This window comes from Zeugodacus cucurbitae, chromosome 6, assembly GCF_028554725.1.
Source record: "Zeugodacus cucurbitae isolate PBARC_wt_2022May chromosome 6, idZeuCucr1.2, whole genome shotgun sequence".
NCBI classification, from domain to species: domain Eukaryota; kingdom Metazoa; phylum Arthropoda; class Insecta; order Diptera; family Tephritidae; genus Zeugodacus; species Zeugodacus cucurbitae.
The window spans coordinates 66,102,213-66,126,719 of record NC_071671.1 but is presented as its reverse complement, the minus strand read 5'-3'; the positions used below and the strand labels follow the sequence as shown (position 1 = coordinate 66,126,719).

The 24,507-nt window shown below is 34.3% G+C and overlaps 1 protein-coding gene across 3 annotated transcripts in view; it reads right to left on the bottom strand.

Moving 5' to 3' along the window:
* The window catches only part of LOC105211681 (protein FAM13A), an 87,825-nt gene that overhangs the window by 34,595 nt on the left and 28,723 nt on the right, over positions 1-24,507 (bottom strand). For 2 of the 3 annotated variants that reach the window (XM_054234720.1, XM_054234719.1), the window contains exons 2-3: positions 16,611-17,030; positions 10,117-12,597 (exon numbers count right to left, since the gene is read on the bottom strand). The gene's annotated coding sequence lies outside the window, so the exon portion shown is untranslated. Of the gene's footprint in view, positions 1-10,116; positions 12,598-14,174; positions 14,404-16,610; positions 17,031-24,507 lie in introns of those variants that run through there. The other variant, XM_011183252.3, reaches the window with a different exon arrangement.

The following is a 24,507-nucleotide window of genomic DNA, read 5'->3' as shown; positions in this document are numbered from 1 at the left end:
GAAATCTCTATTTTCACTACATATGAAGTCGCTTATTTTTATGAAACTGCTGGAGAGTATTGTTAAAGCTCACTTATGGTAGTATGAAGCTATAGTTAGATACTCAAAAACTTTTTAAATAATCCATTTAAATAATCAATTTAAAAAGTTTAGAATCAAATCAAATTTAATTTCTTACTCTAAATTGGTATTAAATTAAAGAAACACACCCGATAAGCAGATATTAAGCCAAAACTCAGCACATATTTTGTTGTGCTCACCGCATATATCTGTCTATGGTGTTAGGAATATATATGTTGACAACTGTAACATTGATTAGATACCCGTTATTTATTTGTAACGACACGCTTGTAATACTGACACAGCATTGTTTCTACCATTTTGGCAATTTATCAAATTTGCTGGAGCCAAATATAACAACAACGATACGATAAATTCGACGCTCAGCAAATGGAGCGTAAAAGCGAGCTAGTAAATAGAGAATCTCACCATTTTGGGTAGTACCATTTGTTTTGTTGTTGTTGTATGTTTTAAGGCGGCGAATGGAAAATTTTGAGTAATAAAATGATATTATCGATTAAATTAGCAGACGCTTGAACGCTTGATGTGCTGAATAAGTAAAATCGTATTACAAAATACAGAATAGTAGAGAGCTATAATTTATGCTAGGCAGGTATGCAAATGTATTTTCGATAGAGGCGATGTGTCATAATCTAAGTTTTTGGCAAGCATCGATAAAACTAGCAACTCGTTTCTTTTGTTCCAACTAATGAGAAGTGCCAACGCGAGACCAAAAGTGCCGAAGAGTGCGCAGCGTTTGCATGTCATGCAGCAATTACGAAGTGAAGGCAAAATGAGCCAGCAATAAATGTCTCATTAACATTTCAACGGGGCAATTGCTGTTTATATAGTATAAAGTAGAGTCTTATTATTATTTTTTTTTTTTGCTTAATAAACTTCAACAGCATATTTACATAAAACATTTTATTTAAACTTCGTAGACTACATACTTTTGTACGCACTGTCATTGTATGTATTTTGTTATCAATCAGCGCCCAATAAAGGGCAAAACAATACCAAAAACAGCATGATAATTAATATTTGTAGCAAATTAATGTTTACTCGACAGTTTAGCGGCAAAAAAAAGCGGAAGTGGTGTAGTGGTGTGTATGTTTGTGACTCAATAATAATATTTACTACATTTTAACTAATTATTTTGCTTTGTCAGCGAACGTGTTCGGGTTTCTAATAACCACACAACCATATTACAATAATAAACTTTTTGTTTCATGCAACTCTTTGGCATAATATTGCATAATAAGTTTGGCGATATTAACCAAACGAATCTGAAATAAGTCCACATACTATTAATAATGTTGAAATAATAAATCTAGAGAATAGTAAATAATATAAATATTTATAAAGATTGTATATATGTATATATATACACTAAACGAGTTGAATGGTATTTGTAGATCATTAAATTTAGATTTTACCTAAGTAAAGGGTGATTTTTTAAGAGCTTGATAACTTTTTAAAAAAAAAAAACGCATAAAATTTGCAAAATCTCATCGGTTCTTTATTTGAAACGTTAGATTGGTTCATGACATTTACTTTTTGAAGATAATTTCATTTAAATGTTGACCGCGGCTGCGTCTTAGGTGGTCCATTCGGAAAGTCCAATTTTGGGCAACTTTTTCGAGCATTTCGGCCGGAATAGCCCGAATTTCTTCGGAAATGTTGTCTTCCAAAGCTGGAATAGTTGCTGGCTTATTTCTGTAGACTTTAGACTTGACGTAGCCCCACAAAAAATAGTCTAAAGGCGTTAAATCGCATGATCTTGGTGGCCAACTTACGGGTCCATTTCTTGAGATGAATTGTTCTCCGAAGTTTTCCCTCAAAATGGCCATAGAATCGCGAGCTGTGTGGCATGTAGCGCCATCTTGTTAAAACCACATGTCAACCAAGTTCAGTTCTTCCATTTTTGGCAACAAAAAGTTTGTTAGCATCGAACGATAGCGATCGCCATTCACCGTAACGTTGCGTCCAACAGCATCTTTGAAAAAATACGGTCCAATGATTCCACCAGCGTACAAACCACACCAAACAGTGCATTTTTCGGGATGCATGGGCAGTTCTTGAACGGCTTCTGGTTGCTCTTCACCCCAAATGCGGCAATTTTGCTTATTTACGTAGCCATTCAACCAGAAATGAGCCTCATCGCTGAACAAAATTTGTCGATAAAAAAGCGGATTTTCTGCCAACTTTTCTAGGGCCCATTCACTGAAAATTCGACGTTGTGGCAGATCGTTCGGCTTCAGTTCTTGCACGAGCTGTATTTTATACGGTTTTACACCAAGATCTTTGCGTAAAATCTTCCATGTGGTCGAATAACACAAACCCAATTGCTGCGAACGGCGACGAATCGACATTTCACGGTCTTCAGCCACACTCTCAGAAACAGACGCAATATTCTCTTCTGTACGCACTGTACGCATTCGTGTGGTTGGTTTAATGTCCAATAAAGTAAACTGAGTGCGAAACTTGGTCACAATCGCATTAATTGTTTGCTCACTTGGTCGATTATGTAGACCATAAATCGGACGTAAAGCGCGAAACACATTTCGAACCGAACACTGATTTTGGTAATAAAATTCAATGATTTGCAAGCGTTGCTCGTTAGTAAGTCTATTCATGATGAAATGTCAAAGCATACTGAGCATCTTTCTCTTTGACACCATGTCTGAAATCCCACGTGATCTGTCAAATACTAATGCATGAAAATCCTAACCTCAAAAAAATCACCCGTTATTTATTTCGATTTAAAATTGAATATTATTACTTTAATTAATTTTTATAAATTTTTAGAAATTATATTAACCCTTCCATGCACAATGTTGCCTATAGGCAACCTAGGAGAGTTAATTAAAAAAAAAAAAACATTTTATGAGAGAAAAGTGTATAGTTTATTTATAATAATTTAATTTGTGCCTATAATCAACAACCTATAACAAATGAACCAGGATACACAGGACTTATATCTATCCTAAAAAATGTTAGTTCCGCCCATTTTTATTGGGACATGAGATCGTTAACACCATTTTTTGTAATTCCTAATATTCACATCTTCACACTCACTCCAGACAATTATTTGCTCACTAATTCTCAACTACTTTTTACTATCCCCCTAACATTTATGGCATCTCATCAACGCTGACATCTCGTAAAAGCCATTATTAAATTTGCAAATAAGTAACTGGCAACTGTAATGATTCCCTCGGAGTATTGTTAAGCATTCCACGATACATAGCTCAATTAATTATCGTCTATTAACTTTCAATTTGAAGATTCACGAAGCCACACAAGTTGGCGCGACATGCAAACAATTTAGACAATATTACAATAAAGTGTAAATGAGCAATAATTAATTAATAATTGAGCGCACATGGCATTAAATATGCCACTAAATTACAACTAAATGCTCAGCGGCAGAATGGAAATTTTCCGATATTCAATGAATATTGAAAACTCACTAGTTGTAATTGTTTGTGTAAAAAATTTGCAATACGATGTGGAAGGAAAGTTATTTTTGAATTGTCTCAATGGAATTTTATTTATAGACTGATACAAAACAAATGGAGGATTAGAAGAGCAGAGAAATATTAGTATTTATCTAGTCAGTAATTGAATGGAGAAGAAATGGTGCAAGGTCATATTTTTAGAAGCTAAAAGATACTTAGATTATGTTATTTTCCCGGAATAATAAATTTTCATATCATACCCAAAGGGCACTTATGTTAATGTTGACAATTGATTAACTTATTTCTATAATTTACCATTTAATGAAACAATTAACTAATTGTGCAATTAAAAATTTTAATTTTCCATTGATATAAATTTGAAATATTTGCGAATATAAGTAAATAATACATAAACTCTAGTACTAGCTTCTCAAATTAAATTTAGAACATTAAATCACCAAACAACATGAGTCAATTAACTTCTTAATGATCTCAACTAATTGACCTCTTTTCTTATGACATTAGAAATTCACAACATTTTTCAGCAAGCTAACTTCCAAAGAGTACATAATTTGTTATGACAGTTAATACCTTTTAAAATAGTAAACAAATAGTAAACGAAACATGAAAAACAATACCGATAAAGCAAAACAACTAATGCTAAAGCGACTATTTTTGAGTCTGACAACGTTTCTATAGATAAGAAAACTTTCCTTCGTTTTTCGCTTGTTTACTTAATTTTGGTTTTACCATGTTCAATTTAATTTTGGCCAATATTAGACTGTCTCAACAATACTAGCTGCCAAAGATAACGAAAAATGACAGCAGAAATACTCGATATCTCAGTGCATATTTACGCATGCAGTCCAAAATATCTTGAAGTCTAGTAGCAATAATTGAAATATCAAGATAAGTCTAATTATACTGTTGGGCGTTGGAAAAAGTATTTGCTCATATGGTTAACACGTAAGCTGTGCTACTTCAGATATGTTAGGAGGAATGCTAATACTATGTGAACTAAATCGATAACTGCCAATTGTGAGGTAATTAATTTAGATATCTATTTTTGTGGGTGTGAAATGTCGAAAGTGACCAAAATTGTGTATGTATACTTTTTTGAAATTTTTATTATCAACTGCTAATAGATTATAATTATATTTTTAAATTCCAAAAACAAAAATTCTAATGTCTATAATTTTCGTACCTTTGAATTCATTCAGAGAGTGTATCTACTCTACATTCCTTTAACAGAAAAAAAGTTAATTTCCGGCAAGTAAGCTAACAAAATTTTTTTAGTTTCGTGAGCTCATCAAAATTTCAGTCACGTCTCAAGTAAACAATGTGCTATTAGTAATTTAATTAGTTGTACTTAACTGGCAATCGATTTTGAAAAAAAAATTGTAAAAATAATGAAAGCGAATAGACAATAGTTAAGCTGGACGACAAAAAATATAAGCTAACCAAATTACCCACGCGATATATTTAGAGATGGTGATATAAGAAGTTATCATTTGCTACAGGTTTCATCGATATCTATCGATCTGTACTTGTTAAACTCTTTTTCATTCAAATTCAGTTATTTAACATTTGTAAATAATGATCTGACTCAACCATTTTTGATAATATAAGTATTTGATTTAACAATTTTGACTCAGGACTTCTTTATATGAATTTATTTGAGTATCGGTACTATAGACGAGATAAAAACAAGCATTCGCGCCGAAATTGTAGAATAACATTGGGAATTTTGAAATAGTAACGATATAAAATCGATTTGGTCACACTTCATAAGATCTTTGGTAAGCTTTCAAAGACCTCCAGATCTTTTTCTATAACTTTTACCTTTTTCTAAAAATTGTAGTTTCTTTCATCTTATTCTATTAGAGAGAAATATAAAAATAAATATTTAAATCAATATGTTATATTATCGATATACATTAATAACATCGATATCAATATCACCAATTTATTGTTGAAAAGCACATCGCCAGCCGAGTCGTCAACAAAGCGTGTTTATTCAATTACTGAGTAATGACATTATTGCAAAGTAAGTGCTTTATAAGTAGAAATTAGCCGGCCAAAGTGTCTACTTTTTTTCAGCAGCACGCTTTGGGACGGAATGAAAGCGTCAGCAGCGAAAGTACAAAGTACAAAATGTACGCAGCTTAGTAGCGTGCACCAAATGACAAGAACAACACACTCGAATGACTGGTGAGCCAAAGTGTAACATTTGCTACTCAAATTACTTAATCGGTGTATTAGAATTGCCCTGAGGAAAGCTGAGTTGGAGAACGTTAGTAAAAAGCTAAATCAGTCAGTCATACTAAGTACATTCATTGTAAGAGGGTGGTAAGGAAGACATAATGGTTGGTAGGTATAAGCTCTATGGATTTTTTACTTAAGTTAAGCAACACTGTCATAACAATCGAGTATACATATAAGTGTATGTGTGTTGTTATGCCCATTATGGGGGTGGGTGTTGACACATTTACTGTCACAGTCGCGTAATTGCGAACTGTTGCGTGCTTTTAGGCGCATTTTACTAGCAATAGAAAGCTTACAGGTGTTCAAGTTTACAATGACTACTTTTTACTGCGCAATTCTGTTCACAGTCACCCATACTAAGTATTTTTTAAGTGGCTTATAAATTATGCAAGCGGTCACAGACAGCATTACAGGTCAATCAACGGGCTTCTGTAAACACTTATATAGGCTCTACGCTTTATAGTAGTTTTCGCACTACCGCAGGTGTGAGGCAGGTAAGTGTTCTAGAATTATGTATTATTTAGTGTGCATGCAACACGTGTCGACCGGTGTGCGTTATGCCACTGCGTATGTGCAACCGACTATTGACTTATTGTGCGGCTTCGATTTCTATTTATTTACGCGATCCATTAAGGTCAAGCAAATATGGATGATGGAGGTTGTCAGATTTTAGGTTGACACATGACGCTCTAGTTAATGTTAACTATTTGATGGAGATTTTGTAATGACACGTGTGCGATTAGTGGACTCAAAGATTTTGTAAGTAGATAATCTCATTAAATGCGTTGTAGGGTTGTCAAAATATTAAATTTATATTTCAGAAACATTTGGTTGAGTTAATTCTATCTTCTATAATATAAAAATGAATCGCAAAATGTGTTGCTAAGCGCATAACTCGAGAACCGCTGAACCGATTTCGCAAATTCATTGTTTAGAATGTTTTTAGAGGTACCGGGATGGTTCTTACGGAGAGAAAAATTGCCTGAAAAAGTCTTAAATCCACAATTTTCTAATCACCCCTATCACTAAAAACAATTTGTGTCGTTAGCCTCGAAAAAAGTCGAGAAGGGCCAAACCGATCTGGCTAATTTGAGTTTTTAAATATTTATGGAAGGCCAGGGAAGGATTAGAAAGTAAGTATATATCGAAAAATTGTGAGGAAGATAACAAGAAGACGATTTTATTTGAATTGACAGCAAAATTATAAAAAAAAAAATAAAACAAAAAATAATAATATTTTGAAAGTTGTCATTGTTGCTTTGTTAAAATATTTTTATCATTGTTCAATTGTATAAGGCTGTGTCGATAGCCCAAAACAATTTGTAACAAGTAGGGAAAGGCAACCGAACATTTTATACTCTCACAATTTATTGATGTAATTTTATTACACACAATTTGAAATATAGTCCAATAGAATAACGAAAATCAGCAAATATAGTACATGAGGATTGAGGTAATTCCTGAACCGATTTCACTCATTTTCAACGCCCAGTTATAATGGGAATAGGGGCAACTTGACACCTGTTAGTAGGCAGACAAATGGCAATTCGGCCTTGAAATTACTCCTAAATTGCAAATCAACGAAACACCAGTCTGCAAAATCGCAAAAAAAAAGAGCTATAAAGAAGATTTTCCAGATATTCAAGTCGCTGGAGGTACTGCACAGGACTTTAAAAGATTTACGCGACAACGAAAATATTTTTGGTGAAGCCATGATTCTGTTGGCAGGTGATTTTCGCCAGACAATTCCTGGATCAACTATTGCTGACGAACTAATCACATTCCTAAAATCATCTAATTTGAGGCGACACATAAAGAATCGCCAATTAACAAATAACAGACGAGAGTTTTTCCAACAATATCATACTGCGATTGTAGAAATAGTTGAAAATGGTAGCGACGCAGTTGACACCTCGATGGATTAATAACATTTTTAACGGGTTTCTGTTACTTCATGGGCTCGAAAGAGGAGCTTATTCATCGTGTTCTTCCTGACATGAAACCTTAATATAATAAACATAAATGGCTGATGGAATGACCTATATTGGTGGTAAAAAACAAGGATCATTTTGATCTTAATGCGACATTTAAGAATTTCGTTAAAGGAGAGTTGTGACACAGCTACAAACCAGGATGACGTATTCAATTATCCCACAGACTATTTTAAATTGCTGGACTATCCCCACTCACTTGCAATTAAAAGTAGTGTGAGTTGTCATCATGCTGCGTAACATAAATCAACATCAAACTTTGCAAAAGAACAAGACTGACTGTGAAGAAGGTAATCAATATCGTCGCTAAAGCCAAGATAAAGCCAACTATGAAATTTGGTCATTTGTTACTTTCTCCAATATACGATTAAAAAAATCAAAGTTTTACAAATTATGATGATTTACGCTTAACACAGATCTACAATAATGTCTATCAATCATTTTAAAGTTTATCGGCTATAACGTTTTCGTCTTTAAGCGTAAGAATTTTTTCTCTGCATTGAAAGATTTACTAATTTAATGTATACCTTACGTGTGGCCGGGTCTGCTAGTAAGTAAATAAAATTAAAAATTAAATTTACAAGTAAAATTTGTGCAAAATAATAACAACAAAACACTTCAATTATTTATTTTGAAATTTAATACTTTTATGCGCAGACATTCTCTGCATGTTTTGTCTATATATTTCGCTGAATTCACACATGATTACGTGTATATATTCCTTAATGCATTCACAGCTATATGTATATATGTATATATTTGCACGATATTTATTTCTCTTTCCGATTGTTTATAAACGCTGCCATAAAATTTCCATAAAGTGTTTTTCTTTACGTTTTGTTTTCTTTTAGTATTTCGCGCTACCGTTGCTTAGGTAGTACATACTCAGTTCAAGCACTTAAGTACTCGTCTACACATTTTTGTAATATGGTCAAGGTAGTGCCGCGTTATTAAATAAACAATAAAACTCAATGTGTGTGTATGTGACTAAGTTTAAATGTCATTCCAAGAATGCGATAAATGCTTAACTTTAATCTGCCTTGTATGTGAGTAGGTAAGTATTTATATATATATTTATATATGTGGCGCATTTGTCGCTGATATTGAATTTGGTATTAACTTTTGTGATTTTTTACACATTTTTTTTGGAATTTAAGAGCGCATTTGGGAGGGGGAGTTTTTAATATGAGATTTTGCAAGGTTTTACAGATTTTGAACCCATAATCTATAAGCTTTTTTATGCAATAAATCAGACTTGATTTCTAGTTTATAATTAAATTCTTCAAGAACTTCTAATGTCTTTATTGCTTCAATTTCATATTGTTATTACCAGCGATTTTGCTTCATCATTTTTATTGCCCAATAAAGGTTAATTTTCATTTCATTTTGTTTGAATTTTTTTTGTACTTGCAATATTTATTTATTGTCTATTTGTAAAGTACTCAATTTGTGGAACAAACCACTTTATTATGGTTGTTTAGTCATATGTTTGCTTTGGTATTATATTGTGTCTTCTACGAGTATGAGGCACGCCTCTGTTTAACTTTCGAGAAATAAAAGTGTTGTTAACGCAATTAAGTGACTGAAATGCTAGACAATTATTTACTGCATGTCAAACAGTCGTTTACTTGATAACGGTGTAGTTCGGCACTATAAAGTACAAGCAAGTGACAAGCAAAATATACTCATACTGTGATAGGTCAGTTTAGGGTAGGTCTTATCAGCAATACTAGGAAGTGTTCGCCGGTAAATTAATATGAAAACTGAGCAAGTGATATTTATAAATAAATTTAGAGACAGTGAATATGGCTCTCAAGATTTACTTTGAAAGAAGAAGAAGCCTTTAAGCTTAATCATGAAATAATCTTTAAATGATATGAAAAGATCTCAAATATGGACAGTTTTATGTTAAGTATATATTTTCTGCTTTTCTGAAGGTGTTTTATTGAAAGCAAAAGTATTTATGAGTATCGTAAAATATGTTGCTGTTTTAAGCATTAATCTAATTTTTATTGATATAGATTTAAAAACTGCTACCCTAATTGTAGGCAACATTTTGTATTATATTTAATTAATTTTTATGAATTAGGGTAGGCCAGTTTTCATTAATTTTTGGAATATAATGGATAAATTTTAGCTAATTGTTTTTGTTGTAATTTCACCATAAATAAAATACATTATTTTAGCAAAATAATAGACGAAACATTAATTTTTTTTAATATAACTATCGCCTAAATGTATGCAATGGTCTAACTATTATACAAGAAATATATATTTAATACAAATCTACAATTACTAATTAAATAAATACAAAAATAGTAATTAAAGTGTATACTCACAACGCAAGCCTTAATAGACTTCCAAAAGTTCCTCGCGAATTCTTCAATCTTGCCGCTTTTTCTTGAAATCCTTGTCCTTGTTACAGTTTCTCCGTTTGACACAAGCAAACGAAATTAACGGTTTTAATTAATCCTCTATGATATTTTATTTTTTACGTTTAAATTTAAAAAAACACACACAATAATAATAGGCGAAATTACACTACAGATTTCTTTTGCTTAATTCTTCGTTTTCACACAAAATTCTCAACACGTTTAAGTAATTTTCAGACGCGATTTCTTTGGCTGATTGTGTTAAAATACGCACTCGACTGAACGAACGATAAATCGATTGTCGGCAATGGTCGGTTGTAGTTTATAATCGAACAAAAAATCGACGCTCAACAGTCACATTGCAGCTTATATTTGAGGTTATGTGCGCGTAAAAATTCTAGCGTAAATTACACTGTGATAAATTTTATGCGCATGTGAAGCGCGTACACGTAGATTTTTATTATGTGGCGTTTAGTGATGAGTAGTTGTTAACGATAACGTTGGTTTTTAATTAATTGCTTAAAAATTAATCGGTTTAAATGTTGCGTTGTTAACTTGTTAGTGTTTACAAGGCGTTTTGTTGCTAAAAACTTATGCAATTTAACAACTCTCGACGATTTTCCCGTTATTATTTTCAGACACTTAAGCACTCCAAAGTCCCAGCTGCTGTGAACAGTTGCGATTTTAAAATTTTATCGCGTATTTTTTGGCGAAAGAATTTAACTCGATTGCACGTTTCGTCGCCTCAGCGTCCTCTCTCTCACTCACTCACTCACTCACTCTTTGTTCACTTGCTCGCACACTGTGCTTACTTTAGCTTGATTTTTTTCTTGACTTTATATTGACGATTACGTTGATCTATGGCAAAATCATATCGCGATCTCTGCACATTTTCGCTAATCAAATTGTTGTCGTACGTACCGAATAAACGGAAAACTCTTAACGAATACGTTGTGACAAAAGTTACAGGGCCAGTTGAGAAGAAGTCACCACGGGCCCGCGTGTAACCTCTAAAACTGAATACCAAGTGGGGGGGTGTGTGGCTTTCGCGTTTACTGTTGTTCTTGGCGATTGTCCGTGGAATCGCCTGAAGTTTAAGCTTTATGCACCGGTGCCAAGGATTCTTTAAACCGTTAGAAATTGACGCAACAATCAAACTAGTTAACACAAGTAATCTCCTGGTCAGTACACCTCCTCCAAATCGCCACTATCCGCTTCGAAATCGTAACGATATCGGGCTTGTTATCAGCTAAGTGCTGCAAGTCGAAATGTCAGGCTTACCGCTAGCGGTGTTGCGTTTTATTGATTAAACGACTGCGTGTGATGGCACCCGAACCGTGGGTGGATGGATGCGTCGTCAGTGACGTTGCAGTCAACGGTGGCGTAATTCAAGACGCTACGCAGAGATTGTCTATCCGTCGATTAGTTGTAGTACTTATTTATTATCCAGATGTGCAATTCGACAAATGCAATATAAAGCCACCCGACTATTCTATGCCGGCGATCGGCACAACGCAACGCAATTGGCGAATTTCCACAGAAAAGTGGCACAACTTTACGCTCACAGCGTTCTGCTGACTGCGCTGACTTTCTTTTCCACTTCCACCGGTTCTATAGTCGGCTTTTAGGCTCTCAGGCGTTGTGCGCCTACAAAATCGGTTGAAAACTACGTTGATATACTTCACACTCTCCTGCTCTCTCGTTCTCTCTCTGCGTGAACGCAGGCGTATTGCTGCTGCTGCACTATTCTTCTACTATTCGCGCTCGCATCCACCGCGCTAGTCACGCACACGCACTTTTGGGCTTCGCGTACTAGCCTACGACGTATATTTCAATATGAACGGTAATTTTTTAGTGTATGTGTGTGTCTCATGTATGGATGTTCGTATTTGTAGGTATGCTTTTTTTCACTTCGGTATGTATTTATTGTTGTTGGTGTACTTGTAGTGATGCACTCGTTTCGCGTTCGTTGACGCGACTCGGCTGGACTCGTCTCTGCTTGGCTGGCTCGGCGGCGTTGAACAATCTACGGCTGTTTGAGGAAATGTGTCGACACCAGCCGATATCTTAGCATGGGGGGTTTGTTGTGTACGGTGTGGGGGTGTGTGTGTGCCTGTGTGGGTGTCTCCTGACTTTAGTGGCGTGTATTTACGCTACTTTACAACAGTTTTTTACACACATACTAAATAAGTTTTTAAATTCTCGTTTTTTTTACACACACAACTTGACGGCTGCTTAGTAACTTGGTTGAATAGTGATAACCAAAGGTGGTTGGTTCAATTCTTCATAGTTATAGGTGCGCGATTTCGGCACTTGATAATTTTTTTGTCTTATTTAAATTTATTTTAAATATTTGTCAATCAATTCTGTTTGAGTTTTCAAGCGCACACTATGCGGCAACAGTCTTTAATGGTTTTTCTTGACACTTTGGCTCGGTAGCTTTGTTATCTGTAAGATTAAAGAGAATATATAAATAATTAAAAATAAAAATGTAATTATATTATTCAATAAAAAGTACACAATTTATTCGGAAGCTATAGTTAAATTGAAAACTATAGAAATCGAAAGTGTGATGGAATTTTTAAACGAAAAACACTGTTATACTATAAATCAAACTGATTATAATTTTTTGGTTTTTGTAAATCTAAGCAAGCATTTTAGAATTTTCCCATTCAAACCTTGAAGTCACACTATTATACGAGATTAAACTAAATATTGTATAGTAGTGCGACTTCAAAGTATGAGTGGAAAAATTCTAAACTATTTTTTATTATCAGCTATGCTTATGCTTTGAATGCTGGAGACCTCTCTTACTTGAGGTAAATATTAGAATAAATATATTTTAAAAGATTTTTTTTATAACATTCTCCAAATTACGAAATTAAAGCTGACAAAATGTTCGACGAAGAATTTGATTAGAGATTTTGCTATTTGTTTGGATATGGTCTCTCAAGCCCAGGGATTGGTTCCTACACTCATTGGATCCAAGAGTTTGGGTTTTTGAAAATGAGGAATTTTAAGAATTTTAATTTTTGAAAATCTGGCCACACCTCAGAAATTATGAAGCGCAAAGAGTCAAAGATTTTGTATATAAAAACACGAGAATTTTTATATTTTAATGCTTTTCTCCATTTAGAAAACCTAGAAACATATTATAACCACAAAGACTTCTGGTAATTAAAAGGTTTCTAGAATTTTCTCAAGCAAAGAAATTGCTAATTGAAAAACAGACAGAAAAAGACTGAAATGTAAGAACTTACTGGAATGTAACTACTTCGAAAATCGCAGGAATTACTTCCTATAGCACAAGCTCCTCTCTTTTTACTTATATCACAATACCCAGAAAAAGTCGATTCCTATTGAGCTGACGAAGAAATACGATTTACATATAAACAATAAAACTCTGATTTCAGCGACTACGATGATATAAATATGTACATATAAATAAGCATTCGAAGACACCGAAAACAGAACTAATAGAGATTGTTTAAGTATGCTTGTTAATCAGTATTCCAACGATAATAATTTTGACTAATTACTAATTTAAAATTCAGGTCACACAAATCGAATAAAATTAAAACCAATGTCTCAGAAAAAAATGTCAACAATTGTACTCAATAGTTTTACGAAAACTCAACAAACTCCATTACACTTCAATTTCATATCATTGACAAAACGAAATTTCTCACATCTATCACACTAGTTATATAGACAAAAATCAATAAACCGCTGTGGGTCCAATGAATGGCTTAGCGCACTTTATTTATTCAACGCAAACTTTGTACACTATCTCATCTTCAAGTTACGCAAAGCATTTCTAGTTGCAAGTAGCAAGTTGCAAGCTTTTGCGTGCACTTTCATTTATAAATTTAATGCTAAAACTGAAATAGTTACACTAAAATTAGTAGCGGTGGCCCCCACCCACACTTGACGCGGCTAACAATGGTATACCGCTACCAACACCGCTCCGAACTGCGGGTTACACTTTTCACAGATACACTCTTCCGCCCTCCGCACACACTTACCGCGACGAGCACAAGTAGACCAAATGTACGTTTGTATGTATGTCGCTATGCACATATGTATGTTTGTGTATCCACTGCGGCTTTCTGCTTCAATTAGTTAAACCAGAAAAAAACACAACGAACACTCAATCGGAAAATATGTATATATATTTATTATTCACTACTAGAGCACTGCTTGTTGGTTAGACTACGCGTGTAGTCACCGTCGTCCGATTCACGTTGTGTCATGCGAAAGACGCAATTTCTATCTGCCGCTGACACGAGCAATCGCAAGCAAAAAGAGCGGCAACAGTGGGCAGAGTCATCGGCGGCGACGGCGTCAGTGGGAGCGCGCAAACCAATCAAGCGACCAGAGACCCAGAGACCAAAGACTCATCATCAACAAGCAAATTTGTTGTAAGCAGAAGAGGCAATCTTCGGCTTCGCTTGTTGGGTGATGATGGCATGTATTGTAAATGTTGTACTATGCCCCTGTGGGGTCTCTTGACTTCACACAGCCGGCTGTGCTATATAAGACTAGCTTGTTTACTCACGTTTCTCTCACGTTTTGCACGTTGCCATTTTGCGCTCTACTATTACTCGCATTCGTTGCTGGTTCGTGATTTTCAGCGACATGTGCACCATGTCACATTGTTGCCACATATTGGCGGTGGTCCAAAAATGAGCGTATTTTTTGGATTTTGAGTTGTAGGAGTATTTTTTTGGCAATTATTGACAGATGGATATTATTCGGTAGGTACAGTAAAATCGTTTTACTTTATTTCTCTATTTATTAGTCAAGTTTCGATTATTTACGAAACGGTACTTTCTTTGTATAATGGAATTTCAGAAAATCAGTCCATTAAATTTTATCTAAAATTTTATCTAGAACCTTATAAATGAATAGTCGATGCAATTATTTCTAACAGGGATTTATATGGGGTTATCCAAGTAAAGGTAGAGTTTTCAATAGACTTTTTTGAGAGATTACGCGTGAAGCGTATCGCCACTCATAACTCATTGCATCAATCAATGGATTCATTGAGTTCAGTGAGCAGATAATTTCTCTTTTCGGGCCGATCGATTGGCTACCAAGATCGTGTGATATCACATTGTTAGACTTTTTCCTATTGGGATATGTTATGTCTAAAGTCTATGCGGACAATCCTGCTTCCATTCAGGCCTTTGGAGCAAAACACCATGCGTGTCATTCGCCAGTTACCAAACGAATCATCGAAAATTGAACTTAACGGATGGACCATCTGAGACGTAGTCTCGGCCAACATTTGAAAGAGATAATCTTACAAAAAAAATACCAAAGAATATTCTTTCGATTGACAATAAATTTGAGTTTTTTGCTTTTATTTCTTTAAAAAGGTAGGGAACCTCAAAGGATCACCATTTACATTCTATACTTCATATCTTTAGTCCAATGCAAATAAATCACTGCTTATCAATCACTCATTCGTTTTAACTGTATTTCGCGAGACAAATGAATTTATAGTACATCAATTATTGTTGAACATGGATATTGTAATCATAACGATTTGTTGGGATTGCTCTGAATACTTTCATCTAGTACTTGAAACAAATAAACGGCTAAGATGTAATTTAAAGAACTAAAGGAAAGTCTTAAAGGTCGGGAAGAACCTGGATGAGTGAGGTCAATGCAGAATCTTTGATTCACTACCATCTCCAAAACATATCTAGCTTTAAAACACATACGGGGAGAAGCTCGCTGAATATTATAAGTCAAGGGTAAGTATTAAATTAGTACTGAATTGTCTATTTAATTAAACAATGATTAAAAAAAAAAATCAAAAAATGGTGAATAAAAGTATACCGGATTTCACAGGTAATTAATGTGGCATCCCTGCACCTGATTGCAGTTACTACAAGAGTTTATGTTGCTACATATATTTTTACTTTTTGTTTCAGCGCGCGTAAAGCGATGAGTAAGCGTGCCATGGCATGCTCTCCGCACTCATACCACACAAACCTACCACTCCCTCGAAAAAGTAATGGAAAATTCCCAAATATACACACCGAAACATAGATATACACTTGAGTGGCACATAGTTTATATGTATGTACATAATTATGCTATGAATGAGTTGTTGTACGGATCTCGCCACTTCAACGGAGTTATGAATGTACAATGTGTACCTGAAGTAACTACCAAATATGTACATATGTAAATAGGTGAGAATAAGTATTACTCCCTTTCGACAAGCATATTCAATTGAGATGAGCGCTCTTTTATGCTCACTCGTGTCAAATAATATGCGCTCAGTGGCGTTGCGCATGCATTACTGAGCAATTTTATGCGTGGTCCCGTTATGTTGCAAGGCCGTTTGTTGATTTTTTGTTTAACTTACATATTTTTCGAATTGTACTACCGCAAATTTCTAGAATGTTCTATGAAAGGAATTACAATAGGGCAATTTTGTTACTTACCACGCTGATTGCTCTTGCTCTGTAGCATGTGCGCTCTCTCTTTCTCTAGCTTACTGCTTACTCTCTCGTTGTTTTATGCTGCTGCTTTTACACCGTTATGCCACCAGCTATAGGTAAAGCTGATTGGTCCGTTCGATGGGTGTGTTGCAGGGCCGAAATGCAATGCGAAAATTGCTATGTGAATATTGCCGGCTAGCTGACGCAGCAAATTTGCGTTGCAGTTGAGTATACTGTGATTATTTTATTTTATTTTTTCGAAAAATCGCTAAAGCAATTTTTTTTTCGTTTCTTTTCCTGCTTTATCGTTTAATTGTTGATTTCACTAAACAAATTTCGCTTATTCGCTGATTTTCGTTCGTATTCACTGTTTGTGATTTCGCAATTTTTATGACTGTTCGCTATATCTGCCTCTACACGTAGCTGTAAGTATATAGTAAATAAGGAAAAATAAAAGTTATTGTTTTCGGAAATTGCAAGCAATTCGAACAATTATTCAATAAATAAGGTAAACAAATCTTACTCCAATATTTAATTATTATTTTTTTATTTATTTATTATGGTTTATTTAATTTAATATTTTTTTTATGCGTTTGTAATTACATCATATGTACATATACGAGTATTTATTTAATTATATAGCGTATCGCCAGAACAATTCCACTGTACGTCTGTTGTTAATAAAACCATCTTTATTTGTGCACTTGTCAGTGTCAATTGCATGCAATTTATTTATACGACAATATCATATTTCAGTTTCGCGTAAAATAGAGCTCGGTGCCTAGATACATATATAGAGACATACGCGTATGTACTATATACTCGTATAAATAAATTTCACAAAATAGTTCATCGCTGCTAAGCTGTTGTTACAATTATTTATAAAATTATTACAAAAAGTAATAACAATCAAAAATTTTTCGAAATACATCTGGTTAGGGAACTCTTTAATATTACTGTAGATCCAAAATGCAAAATAAATCATTCTATGTCATAACACAACATAAAATCGGGAATATTATAAATATATATTGACTTATCGACTTTTTACTTTAAACTAAAGGAATAAAATATAAAATTGTTACAGATTTTTCGAAGAGTTTCGAAAAGAGGGCATTTTTTCAACATCTGTAACACATGTTCTCAATTTTCGAACAATATTTTTGTGAGACGCTTTAGTTTCGGTGTTAAGTAGTACTTTAGACCCCGATGTATGCTACCACACATTTTTTACAATTCGTGTTTTAAAAAATCTGCCGAAAATACAGGTTTTGAGAGCAATTTGTCACAAAACTCTTATGAGACTGCCATTCATACCGCAGATACTAAAGCCATATCCATAAAAAGTGATTTTTTTATTTTTGAATAGCGGTGGAGACTCGGCTAGACTTCAGTTGAAAATCGTCAAATAGCGATCCATAAAATCATCTTACTACTCGGTATATTCGGACTCTGCTCTCTTGTTAAGAAATTTACAGCAAAATTATGAACATGAATTCCGTGAAGGAAAGTGCGAAGAACGAACATAATTTATTTAACAAAGCTTGTGCGATTCATCACTTTCTAAATAAGATCGAAGATATACATATGTAACTCTCATATTTCTCATAACTCTTCGAAGTCAAAGAGAACAAAACTGTTATTTTCGCGACAAAAATACTTCTTTTTAATTTCTATCAAATATTAACTAGATTCGCTGATCAAAATCCCGATTGGATTTAATTTTAGTAAGGCCATGTATAAGTCCTTAATTTTCGTTGTATATTTTGACAGACTTGGATTTCCTTTCTACACGGTAGTAAAATCTATTGATTGCTGCTAGTATAGAGAAGAACACCATATTGCAGTCCAAATCTATATGATTTAAAAAAATATTTGAATTATATAATTTATGTACTTGATACCTGCAGGTGCATTGAATCAATATAAAAAATACATTTGATTTTCAATTTATATTGAAATATTCAACGTTCAAATAATGTAAACACAATTAAATTCACATTAAATTTCATTTTGTTGAATTTCAAAGTTCAAGTCGTTCTTATATGCATTTGCGAAAAAAAAATATCTGCATTCACTTGTATTTACATTATATACAGTCGAGAACATTCGCACGAGACCAAACACATGTAAATAATGCGAATTGAATTTCGCTTTCAAGTGAATTGGATTGAATTTGTTAAGTCACTAGCATATATGTAAATATTTATAAATACATACATATCTATATAATATGAGTATACATTTCAAAGTATGTTTTCTTTTTAAATGTTTGTGGTAATAATAAAATCATTGAAACGGAACTCTGATAAAAACTTTGCTTTTGATTTTGTTCAATTGCATTCCAGTGAGTCAATGCATGCAAGAAATTGAGACCACAAGCAAACTCCGCTCAAACTGATAAGAAATACGATTTACAAAAGTTTCCACGATTCAAAAGCTTATTTTTATACTCTCGCAATATGTTGCACAGAGTATTATAGTTTTGTTCACATAACGGTTGTTTGTGTCACCAAGAAATAAAAGAGTTAGATATGGGGTTATATATATATAAATTAAACGGTTGACGAGTGGATTTGAAATCCGGATGTCTGTCCGTCCGTCTGTCCGTTTGTCTGTCTGTCCGTCTGTCCGTGTAAAAACTTGAGTAAAAATTAAGATATCTTAATGAAACTTGGAACACATATTCCTTGGCACCCTGAGGATGTTGCTTTCGAAAATGGGCAAAATCGGTCCACTGCCACGCCCACAAAATGGTGGAAACTGAAAACCTATACAGTGTCATAACTAAGCCATAAATAAAATTATTAAAATAAAATTTGGAACACAGGATCGCATTAGGGAGGCGCACATTTGGATGTAATTTCTTTGAAGAAGTGGGTGTGGCCCCGCCCTAAAATAGGTTTTTTGTATATATCTCGCAAATCAATAAAGCTATATAAACCAAACTTTCTGCAGTCGTTTCTTTTAGCCACTTCTTATGCAGTCCAAAAATGAAAGAAATCGAATAATAACCACGCCCACCTCCCATACAAAGGTTAGGCTGAAAATTACTAAAAGTGAGTTAACTCACTAACGAAAAACGTCAGAAACACTAAATTTCACATAAGAAATGGCAGATGGAAGCTGCACACAGGTTTTTTTACAAAATGGAAAATGGGCGTGGCGTCGCCCACTTATGGGTGAAAAACCATATCTCAGGAACTACTAGACCGATTTCAATGAAACTTGGTTTGTAATAGTTTCCTCACCTCCCAATAATATAGTGTGAAAATTGGCCAAATCGCTTCACAACCACGCCTACTTTCTATAAACCAGAACTTTGAAGACGATCTGAATCGTTTACTTTACAATATATAAAGTAAGTACTAGTGAAGATATCGGTGCAGAACTTTGCACAAATAATACGTTTATAGTGTGGCAGCCCCATTCTAAAATCGCCAAAATCGGACCATAGGTTTTCAAGGCCCCATATATCGAACATGAGGACCTCGGTGCATCTAACCTAATATTAGGGTTTCCAACTTTCAATGGACTTTATACAATATATATGACGAATATGTGGGTCAAATTGTGTATTATATAATATTAATAAAGTTAAATAAATAAATTGCGAGAGTATAAAATGTTCGGTTACACCCGAACTTAGCCCTTCCTTACTTGTTTTATTATAGAAACCAGTGAACAACGAGATATTGAAAATCGCATGTAATTCGTTGATACAGCTCTCTTAGCATTGATAATATCGATGACGCATGGGAACTCTACCCGAAGAACGTAGTAAAAGAAAAAGTTGCAACAGATGAGACTCGCTTTGTATCCCATCTTAACTCATATTATCTTATCTAATACATAGCAATTAAATATAACGTTAAGACAGCAAAATATATTACGAGTTGCTAACACTTTCATCGAGCGCATCAGTACAGTTTAAAAGATATGGTTCCGACAGTCGGGTCTACGAATACAGAGCAAGCTAAAGAACTGTGAACCCTATATGACATCTTATCGACGAAAAGCAGAAAAAATGTCTCTTTGGAAGATATAAAAAGACGATAAGAAATTGTAAAACGCCTGCTTTGAAGAGTTACATATTTTTCTCAATCTTATATAGATTGTATAATAAGAGTCTTTAGAAGAGTTAGAAAGGTGGACGTAATATTTTAATTGTATTAAACAAACTAAATCAAGTCATAAGTCAAAGTTCTTCGAAATTAAATCTCCGATATATATAAAACAAGCGCCTACTTATATGTGAAGCCTCACACTAATTCCAAAGAATTCAAGAGAATCCACTAGATGCAGGTCTGTTGTGTGATATCGCCTTACCGAAAAAGCAGTTGTTCAAAGTGACATTTTATTTATTTATTTATTCATACATTTTCACCACTCAATGAAAGGAAAACAACACGCACAATTAAAACACAATAAAAATGTGTATCGCAACTCGGTAGATACTATAAATATACCGAGAGCAAAGTACTGTATTCAACCTAATGTGTAACAGGCACGTGAGTCGTGAGTTCAGCTCGCTCGGTCGAAACGTCGAAGAAATTGGATACGCTTGCATAGCAAACGACTGCAAAAAGAGGGTGTGTGTGCAGGGGGGGCGAGGAAATCAAAGCAAAATAAATAAACAATTGAGCAATATGAAGCGAAATGCCGGCAATAAAGGTGGTGCTTGAAATACAAGTCAATCATAGAGCCGCATGTACTATGCACACACAACAACAACACTCGCTTACAAACGAGTACAACAAACATTTCAGAAACACTTGATGAGCAATGTCCATCCAGTACGGCTGTGTCGGCCATTCGATTACACAACTGACGAACGTTATTAAACGTCTCGGCTCACTTAGTTCCTTATAATTAATGCCAATTGGCATCAATTTTGCACTATTTTCAAGAGCCCGGACGCTAGGTTCATAAGTACATATATACAGCCTACATTTATGTAATTGGGTGAGCGTGGTTGAGCTGCGAACGAGAATATGCAAAGTGACGTTGTGTGAGCTGTAGCATTTTTAACTTTTCACTTTTATTTACATGAACCAATAAATAGCGGTGAATTAAACAAAAGGATCTCTAAGAAAACAATATCGGTATGTCATAGGGTCAGTGGTGCTCGATTATTAGAAGGATTTGAAATAGAATATCAAAGTTTTTCTAAAATTAAATAAGGGTCCAACTTGGGTTTATAGGCTAGCGCCTCAGTGTTAGTTTGATGTGGAGCAGAGCACGAAATAGTGCATTTTTATGGAAGTATTATATTTTCAAGTGAATTTTAGGTTTATAGGAGTTGTCGGCATCCCAACTAGGCCCTTATTTTACTCTTTACCATGGGTTTAGTTTGATCCATACTTGGAATAAACGTACCGTTACTAGCTTCAAGGAATCTATCCTTTTAACTATTGAAACAAAAAACTAATACCAGAAAAAGTTGGAGGGACTATTTTTTTAGAACGAGCGAATAAGCTGGTTTTGGGATACCCAGCATCTTCTGACTATAAATTATATATAAACATTAACATTCATAATGATGTCTCAAATCAAGACAAGAGCAATTCATAGAATTATATCAAAGAACTAATATCGACTGCATCACATTGAAGAAACCATTCTTTCCATCCGATCTGCTAAATTCCGAAAGTCCGAAATGAAGACTAATTGTTTTATCAATTTTATAGCATACCTTTTGAGGTTGTATCATGATTTCCACACAGTTCTCTAGAGAAATCTGAAAAAGGCATGACCGAACTATTAATCTTATTGATAGTTTAAGATATTTTAAGTCGAACGAATTATGAATTTTATGGAAACCCGGGTTCCTCGCAATTGTAGAAATCGCTGCTATTAATAATGCCTGGTCGGTATTCTGACATATATAAAGTTTTCGAATGTTTTTTGGGGTAGTTATCAAGGATTTTAGTTCTCAACCTGAGTACTGCTCTGATCCTGAGTACTATGCTTAGTATTTTGACGAGAAACCCTCTAGAATTGAAGATAATCAGGAAAGGGAATCGTTTAATCTCATAATAATACATATGCTGTATATTACAGTTTAATTTACAGCCCCTAGACAGGTCCATAGTACTTCTCATTGCATTCGACCGATATCGTAGGGATTCATTTATTATTAAAACTATTACTGTCCAATAGTTTCAAACAGGGTTGCATGATTGATATTGATATACGCTTGAATACTAAAAATAACCAACAACAATGATGCAGCAGCAAAGAAAATTTCTGTGTCAAAAACAACTGTTGCAGCTGCCAACCGAGTGTTGACAGAGCGTATGAAACTAATTTAATACATATATTCACCTACATACATATATATATATATATAGGTAGATGTACATGCATAATTATAAATATTTGCTTATTGCTGACGGTCTGCGAGTAAAGGCTGCACAAAGTCTAAAGTACCAACTGACTGAACCCCAAGCGCCACAACAACAAACAAAGAGTTTCGTTATGAAATTGACGCTTGATTTCCTCTCTAGATCAGCAGTGCAATGTCGAGAAAGGATTCTGGTTGCCGTCAACCACACTGACACACATACAAACACACACACGAATGAACTTGCCAACGGCATTTATGTGTGACATGGCAGTGCTTTTCAGTCAGCTTTCACTCGGTTAATTCATTGGCAACATATGGTGAGCGAATATAAATGAAATTATTGCACTAATTTTGAATAGAAATGGTAATGGGTGCATGGCAAGTGCAAGAGTACGAGCCTATGGCATCTGTCTGCATATGTATTTATATACATTTGCTTCTGCTGAATGAGTACTGCGGGTTTCGGGCAATAAAATTATTTCTGTCATAAATTTTAATAATACATCGTTATGGCAGTGTCATGTGAAGAATCTAAAAACAACTATTTAAATAATCTTAAATATACAGCATTCTTGCATTCAAGCAGTACTTTTCCTAATAATATGTGACGATGGATGTTTCAAGGTTACAACGCAGCAATAGACGACAACTATATTTCAAAATTTATTTCGAGGCGCATCAGCTGACCACATGCATAATGAGGAATGAAAAATCTGTTTTCATGACAAATAATAATAATATTTAACAAAAATAGAGAAGGCTTTAAATAGAAATTATTTTCTAATTGCAAGACACTAGCATACAATGTTGCTATTAGTGCTGTCTGGACGGTCAGACACGGCATCTTCTGAGTTTTGAAGATTTTTTTCTTGAAAATGTTAAGAATGCCTTATATTTTTCTTTGGTGTTAAACTCCACAATGATCAATAAACTTGAGTTTAATGCTAAACACTGTAATAACTCATAAACTCGATGTTAAACACTACATGTTCAATAAACTCGAGTTTACTGCAAAATACCGCAATGACGCAAAAAAGAAATTATGGTTTAATACTGCATATCAAAAAAATCCATAGACTCAAATTTAATGTAAAATACCGCAATGGCTCATAAACTCGAGTTTAATACTTAACACCAAATTGAAACATAAACTCGAGCTTATCGCACCACGTGAATGAACTACTGGAAAGTAAGGCACATGTCAGTAACACCCTTTTTGCCAAGCATCTATAATCCTACAACACATTCACAAAAATAAATAAGTAAAGAAGAGGACTGACTAAGCTCAACACATGCCATACAGCGACATCCCAAAGTGCCGACCACAACTGTTATTACCAAAGTGTTTGAAACTTGACTGCAACGCTCGGTCATGGCTTATCATAACTATCGATTTACAGACACTCGAGCAATAAGTGTGGACTAAAAATATGTGTGGTATTTGTCCATATGCTTAAGCTTTTTCACTAGAATGCCGTACTTTTCGTGTCTTTCGTTTCCCTTTAGGCAATAACACAAAAGCCATGGCACTTAAGTAAAAGCGACAATATG